This window comes from Arabidopsis lyrata (genome assembly GCF_000004255.2).
Source record: "Arabidopsis lyrata subsp. lyrata unplaced genomic scaffold ARALYscaffold_3, whole genome shotgun sequence".
NCBI lineage: Eukaryota > Viridiplantae > Streptophyta > Magnoliopsida > Brassicales > Brassicaceae > Arabidopsis > Arabidopsis lyrata.
The window spans coordinates 19,187,057-19,194,221 of record NW_003302553.1 but is presented as its reverse complement, the minus strand read 5'-3'; the positions used below and the strand labels follow the sequence as shown (position 1 = coordinate 19,194,221).

General features: G+C 36.9%; 1 long non-coding RNA gene across 2 annotated transcripts; it reads right to left on the bottom strand.

Moving 5' to 3' along the window:
* Positions 1-138: 138 nt before the first annotated feature.
* Positions 139-2,081, bottom strand: LOC110230029. Of its 2 annotated transcripts, XR_002333277.1 has the most exons (4): positions 1,576-2,081; positions 589-1,473; positions 418-462; positions 139-285 (listed from the first exon to the last, which is right to left on the bottom strand). It is a non-coding gene; the product is annotated as an uncharacterized LOC110230029 (long non-coding RNA). The 2 variants fall into 2 exon arrangements; XR_002333276.1 differs by lacking the exon at positions 139-285 and having other exon boundaries at positions 315-462; positions 1,576-2,079.
* Between the last annotated feature and the right edge of the window lie 5,084 nt (positions 2,082-7,165).

The following is a 7,165-nucleotide window of genomic DNA, read 5'->3' as shown; positions in this document are numbered from 1 at the left end:
TATTTTATACCATATTATAACAATGTTGTATTTGATAGATTTATATATAATTATTGCATTTGAAACCTGTTTTGCAAAATAAATTAATTAGATTTATAATATAATTTTTATATTTCGTAAATCATCAACATATGAAAAGAACAAACATTTTTCATTTTTCATTTCTTCTTCCTAAACATGTCACGTGAAATAGCAAGTTTTAAACAAAATAAAACTAACATAATAAAGACAAACTTCAGTCTCGTCTTCTCTATGTGTTTCATCTTCTCGATAGCATTCATGTTCCTAATCCATGTAAGCATGTGTATGAGAAATTGAAAAGAACAAACATTTTTTATTTTTCATTTCTTCTTCCTAAACATGTCATGTGAAGAAGATACAATGGGAAATTAAGAAATTAACTAGTGTTAGAAGTACATGGTGAACATATTTTTAATCTAATCATGTGCCTTCATATTCGTCCTGTCAAACAAATACATGAACATTAATTAATGCTTAAGAAACAAATCTGTTTTATCACCAATCTAAACATTGGCTTGTACAAATAAGTGATGTGGACTAGAGAAATGAAACCAAATCTAGACTTACTTGAAAGATGATGCACTTTCTATTTTCAAGTGGTGTATCTAAACGGAATGGTTTGACTTTCTCGAGAAAGCTTTTGATATGTTTTTAACCCACAAAAAAAACACAACACTCAAGAACATCGAGACATCATCATCAACTTATGTCATGTTCAGTATTTGATTAAGCCGTATAAACAATGCAAGAATATGGAATATGGAATATGGAGAGAAGTATACCAGCATTGCTCCACAAAGTGAACCATCCATGAAGCATAGTGATCTGAATTCATTTTCTAATTCTTTGGCTTTAAATAGCTAATGAACTAAGAATTACAGTCAAAAGATATTGCTCACCTCAAAGTGCTGTTTCATAGGATCAGAAACTCCAAGGATATAGTCCACCATTTTATACTACAAAAGCAAAGGTAATTTTTACAATCAATTAGCAAACATGAAAGATCATCATAGGTTGACATGTTGAGAGAGTCGTTTCTTAGTTTCTGTCTCACAGTCAATTCGTCAAACACCTTGTGTGCACAGAGAACTCTAAAAACATAACCTCTTAGAAGTACAATGAATAAAATCAATTTCAAAACAACAAATCAAAGCACACATAAATTTTCAACAACCTAATCAAGAAAGATGAATGAACTTATCCGAATCAGGGAAATAGAGGGTCATGACCCAATCATTTGTGTACTAATCGCTTCAGTTTAAGCAATCAAAGCTTTCATTTAGTAGGAGTCACGGTCGGAATCTAGCCGCCGCTTCAAGTCCTTTCTGCTTATGTTGCTTCCTCCCAACACGAGCAGGTGGTGCGGCTCGTTCGAACTTCTTCTCCTTCTTGTCACCACCATCTCGTTTCCGATCTCCTTACCGATTCAATTTATCTTGTTCGAATTCATCTCTTTGACACATCGATTCAATCCATAAGGCTCAAGAAGTGAAGACGAGAAGGGAGGGAGAAAAAGAAGATGTGAAGAGAAGACGAGGAGGAATGTGATGGTACCTTTAACGGCAGAATACGGTGGAAGACGGAGGAGACGAGGCCATGTCAACGGAAAAGGTATGTGGCTAGGAAGTGGTGTGGATTTAGAGATTAGAGAAGCTTTTCTAGAGAAGAAGACGACGAGTGAAGACTTAGAAAAAAAAATTAGAAGTTAAGTGTTATGACCTAAGTCAGAAGAGTTTTTTTTGTTTTTTCGTTAAGTGGTGGGCGTTAAATCTAATATTTTGGGAAATTGTTGGCGGTCACAAGTATTTTTGCTTCCCGCTTTGCTGTTATTCGTCTTAGCGTTTCAAAAATGCTGTGATATAGTTACAAAATTCCGGGTACCATCTATAATAGCAATTACGGAATCCGCGCTATGGTGTAGTGCTCTATCAATACACACATTTTTTGTAGTGGATATTCAGGCTGTCTCCTAATGCAAAAATGGGATTTCTCAAATGGTTAAAGATGTGGTAAAATTTCCAGATGGGTACGTGTCTAACATAGGACAATGCATACACATTGATCAAGTATGCAAAATATATGGTTTGAAAAGTCATGACTGTCACGTCATTATGCTGTGACTATTTCCTTTTGCATTCTCTAAACTCTTTCCCAAAGAAGTCCATGAAGCAATCTCAGATAAACTGTATTAATTTTGCCAAGTGTAGTTATATAGTTATTTATCAGTATAATAAACTAAGTATTTGATATTTTGCAGATGTAGGAATATCCTTCCGCGATCTTTGTTCAAGAAATTTGAAAATCAATGATGTTGATCATTTAAAGATTAATATAGCTCAGACACTTTGCAATCTCGAGAAGATATTTCCGCCATCTTTTTTTAATGTCATGGAGCATTTGACTATTCACTTACCATTAGAAGCAGAACTTTGTGGACCGGTGCAGTTTCGATGGATGTATCCATTCAAACGATTCATGTTTCATCTTAAGAAAAAGGCGAATAACAAAGCAAGTGTTGAAGGGTCAATTGTCGAGCAATTTATAAATGAAGAAATTACAAATTTTAGCTCTCACCACTTTAATCCTGAAGCGGCTATTGTGTCAAGCAGTGCTCAAAGACGACATGCTAGTGGTTTTGCTCAACAATACATCTACTCGTATGACGATGTACCGACAATGTTTAGACATGTCGGAAGTGGAAGTGGAAAATTATATTATGAGTGGTTAACCGATGATGACAACCACATCGCTCACACATATATTTTGCGTAATTGTGAAGAATTGGAACCATTTGAATGGTAAATTAAACACTTACATACATATATAGCTAGACATAAAATGAGATTATATATATATATATATATATATATATATATATATATATATATATGGTATTTTTAGTTTTGATAAAAAAAAATTCAGGTTATTTGATAACGAAGCAAGAGAAAGATATGTTGGCATCACCGAAGATTTGTTAACGACTATGAGAGAAAGAGATTATTGAAGTTGGTTATATAATTTGGTAAGTTTTAGCTACAAATTCTAAAATTTATGATTATTTATAACTCGGTAGTTAAGATGAATTATTATATAATGACATAATTATCATCACATAAAACGCGTGCATGCAGGTTCAAAGTGACTACACGAATACTTTGTATCCTTTATGGTTACAAGAGCTTGTGAGAGGTCCAATAAGACGGTGCACATGTTGGAATGCATATTTTTCACGAGGTTATAACTTTCATACAGTTAGTCATGTCGTAAACAAAACTACGGCTAACTACGGTGTTTGTGTGCGTGGAAGCTCTAAATACGATGAAACTTACTATGGAAAACTACAACAAATCATTCAGATTGCATATCATGGAGCTGTTGGATTGAAAGTTACATTATTTTGATGTGATTGGTTTGATACGACTTTGGGAGTTGGGACTAGAATGCTTAAACAAGGTGTTGTTGAGGTTTGTGCATCTGGTGTGTATGAGAAGTATGATCCATTCGTTTTAACAACGCAGGCAGATCAAGTTTGTTTTTTGCCATATCCATGTTTAAAACGACGTAAAAAAGAATGGTTGGTCGTAGTGAAAGTCTATCCGAGAGGAATACTTGAAGAAATCAACGTACAACGAACAGCAATGCAGGAAGAAAACAACGACCATCAAAACTCCGCGACAGTCAATGCATTGAATGTAAGTTCTCTTGTTTTACCTAGAGGAGAGCTTGAAGACATTCCCGAAGATCCACTATGTGAAGATTCTTCAGATCATGATACCGATCTAGAGATGTCGGATTCAGAAAATTCCGAAAGTTCTGAAGAAGAATGATTATTCTCTTGGTTAACCCGCGAAGATGGTAGTGAATGATACTTTTCACTATATATAACGTACCAAACAAGAAGCCAACATGTAATAAAACTAAAGTTGTAATTCTACTAGTTCTTTTCTTCGGTCTCGAGGAACCGGTACCAAAAAAACTTGGAATAAAGGTACACAATTAAAATTAAGGTCAATGTACGACCAATAATACAAAGTAACACTTACATATATTTTACTCTTAACCGATATACAAACACATAACAAACTAGTTACATCAACAATATTATCCGAGGAGTGGACAGGGTGGATCTTAGAGTGTGTGTCTAATCCGTCAATGAGTCTCTTGTGGAATGGAGAGAAAACAGAGGCGTTTCAACCGGCTCGGGGGTTTCGGCAAGGGGATCCTCTCTCGCCTTATTTGTTTGTCTTATGTTTGGAGAGATTGTGTCACCTCATTGATGTGGAGGTAGGTCGGGGGAGTTGGAAACCGATAAGTCTCTCAAGAGGTGGTCCGAAGCTGTCTCATGTGTGTTTTTCGGATGATCTTATTCTCTTTGCGGAAGCTTCCGTAGCACAGGTTATCTGGAGGGTGTTGGAGAAGTTTTGCTTAGCATCGGGACAGAAAGTAAGCTTGGAAAATTCAAAAAAAAATTTCTCAAGCAATATGAGTCGAGACATGGAAGGGTTGATCTTTGCCGAGAGTGGGATTGGTTCAACAAGAGAATTGGGCAAGTACTTAGGGATGCCGATTCTGCAAAAAAAGAATGAATAAAGAGACGTATGGTGAGGTGTTAGAGAAGGTAGCGTCAAGATTGGCGGGGTGGAAAAGTAGGACTTTGAGCTTGGTTGGTAGGATTACTTTAACAAAATCTGTACTAGCCTCGATCCCAGTCCATTCGATGAGCTCTATCTCTTTGCCTGCGTCAATTTTGGAGAACTTGGATAAGTTGGCCAGAAGCTTTTTGTGGGGTGGTACTGTTGAAAGAAGGAAGATTCATCTATTATCATGGAAGAAGGTGTGTAGACCTAAAGCTGAGGGCGGGTTGGGTTTAAGAAAATCATGGGACATGAATAAAGCTCTTCTTGCTAAAGTGGGCTGGAGACTGCTTGGTGACGATAAGAGTTTATGGGCAAGGGTGCTGAGAAGTAAGTATAAAGTCGGTGATGCTCATGACAAGTCATGGTTGGTTCCCAAGAGTAATTGGTCTTCAACATGGCGTAGTGTGGGACTTGGCTTGCGGGAAGTTGTGTCACACGGTTTGGGCTGGGTAGGTGATGGGAGGTCAATACGGTTCTGGTCGGATGTTTGGTTGATCGATAAGCCGCTTATATCATAGGCTTTGTGCAATTTACCATTGGAAGAGGCTGGTAAGAGGGTGGAGGAGTATTGGCTTGATGGGGTAGGGTTGGGACATGGCGAGAATTGGTTCATACTTACCCGAGGAAAAGAAACAAAGATTGTATGCGGTAGTGATCAGAGGTGTTCCGGGAGTTGGGGACAAGTTGTCATGGCTTGGGAATTCTGATGGAAGTTTTAGTGTGCGGTCAGTTCACGCATTGTTAACACATGATGATACTCCGCGACCGTGTATGGAGTTGTTTTTAAACAAGTTTGGACTGCGGTGGTGCCCGAGAGAGTCCTAGTGCTTTTATGGCTTGTTGGCAATCAAGTCATAATGACAAATACGGAGAGGGTGCGGCGTTATATAGGAGACATGGAGGTCTGTCAGGTGTGCCGAGGAGCAACGGAGACGATCATCCACGTTTTGCGAGATTATATTGTCCCGCAATGGCCGGAGTTTGGCTGAGGTTAGTGCCTCCACGAAGATGGAATGCTTTTTTCGAGAAGGATTTGTTGGAGTGGGTCTATGATAATTTAAGAGCACGTTCAAATCCGGGAGAGTTAGATTGGGCTACCCTATTTAGTGTTGCGATTTGGTGGGGAGTGGCGTTGTGGTAATGTGTTTGGGGAACAGTGGAAGTGCCGGGATAGAGTACAGTTCTTGAAAGATATGGAAGCGGAGGTTATATAAGCTCACTTGTTGGTCCGAGGAGAGTTGCGGGCAGGGGTGAGGATGGAGCAAATGATTGCATGGAAGCGGCCGTGTGAGGGGTGGGTTAAGCTTTCGACGGATGGGGCCTCGCATGGAAACCCGGGTCTAGCGACGGCTGGTGGAGTTATCCGTGATGTTGAGGGGGAGTGGTTAGGCGGGTTTGCTTTGAATATAGGCATTTGTTCAGCCCCTCTCGCGGAATTGTGGGGAGTGTACTATGGGTTAGTTATTGCCTGGGAGCGAGGGTTTTGGAGGGTGGAACTTGAAGTTGATTCGGAGTTGGTGGTGGGTTTTCTACAGACAGGGGTTAGCGAGGCTCATCTGTTGTCTTTCCTGGTAATACACGATTTGCACATATAAACAATAGAGAATTTATAAAAAGTAATCATGGATTCAAAAGAATAAACAAACTAACCATGAGCTACAGTAACATGTTGGAATGCATGTGTAATTACATATATGTCCTTTGTAACACGCTTTTTTACATGTGATAGCATAATATATCTCTTTTTATCGTGTATTTTTTTAGTATTACACGTTAATTATAAACAACACATGGTATTTCTTGGAAAAAGCATAATATACCTCTTTTTATCATGTATTTTTTCGTATTACAAGTTATTTATAAACAACACATGGTATTTTTTGGAAAAAATATTCTATTCAGTATAATATCTCTCTTTATCATGTTATTTTGTAATAATACACGTGTTTTATTAAGATCACATGTGATTTCTTTTTTAAAAAGATGATTATTTTTTAGTAATACACGATTTTTATTAAGATTACATGTGATTTCTTTTTAAAAAGATTATATTCAGATTAAATTTTCTGTAACAATGTTTTTTCTTAAAAAAAACACTACGTAAGAATGTTTTTTCTTAAAAATTCACTATATTTTTTTGATATATCATGTCTTTTAGTTAAATATAACATGTGAAATTTAAATATTACATGCTATTTTGAAAAATCTCATGAAACTGTTTCGCATATCATTGATCTTGCAACAAACAAAAGATAATTTTGGTATTTCACTTCGTCTAATAACGTGGGTCCATGACTATTTTACAAAACAAAAACTTTCTCTATGCTATTTTCTCAATTTATATGTTTTATTTGGCTACTCCATAATATTACATAATGAGACGAGTTTTGCGTGTGTTTCTGAAATTTCAATATATGTCAGATCTGATTACAATGTCTTTTGAGTTGGCGGAAAAAAAAAAAAGACAACGTTTCTTGAGTTATATCTATTCTATTAATTGGGAAGCA